Below are 650 nucleotides of genomic sequence, written 5' to 3'. Positions count from 1 at the left end.
GAGTGGGTGCGCGCGCGCCCTCGCCGCCGGCACTGCGCCTGCGCCGCCCCGCCCCACGGCGCGCGGAGCGCGACGTCACCCCCGGCTGGCGTCACCTCACGCGCGATGCGGGGGGAGGGAGGGAGCCCGGCAAGGGCGAGGGGGCGGTGCCTCGCATGCAAATAAGAGCCGCGCGTGAGGCGGGGCCTCCGCGCGGGCTCCGTCGCGTCATCGGGCGCGGACGATCGCTCGTCTCCGCCCACATTCGCGCGCTGCCATCCATATATGGCGGCGAGTGCGCGTGTTTGTGTATGTAAATGAGCTGCTGAACGTCATGCGGTGCCATGCAAATATAGGTGCAAGACTCGATGGGAGCTCCTTCGGTGTTTTTTTTCCCCCCTAAAAAAGATGTTTTTCCTACAGTTTTCGACCGCGCGAGACTGTTCTGTGCGCGGCTCGTGATCGGAACCACCGCGTGTGTTCGTGAGGAGAACACAGAGAACAAGGAGAACACGCTTTGGCAGCATCGCAGGCCCCAATGAACCCTGCGCGCCGTGCGCCAGGGGGCGATGCCGGCCCTGCCGGGCCTGTGGGCGGGAGTTGGTGGCGTGACCAGCCAGGGACGGGCGCGGCATGGCTCCACCTGCCGGGCGGGTAGAACAACACAGCGG

Source organism: Parus major, chromosome 26, assembly GCF_001522545.3.
Source record: "Parus major isolate Abel chromosome 26, Parus_major1.1, whole genome shotgun sequence".
NCBI lineage: Eukaryota > Metazoa > Chordata > Aves > Passeriformes > Paridae > Parus > Parus major.
This window is presented reverse-complemented; position numbering follows the sequence as displayed.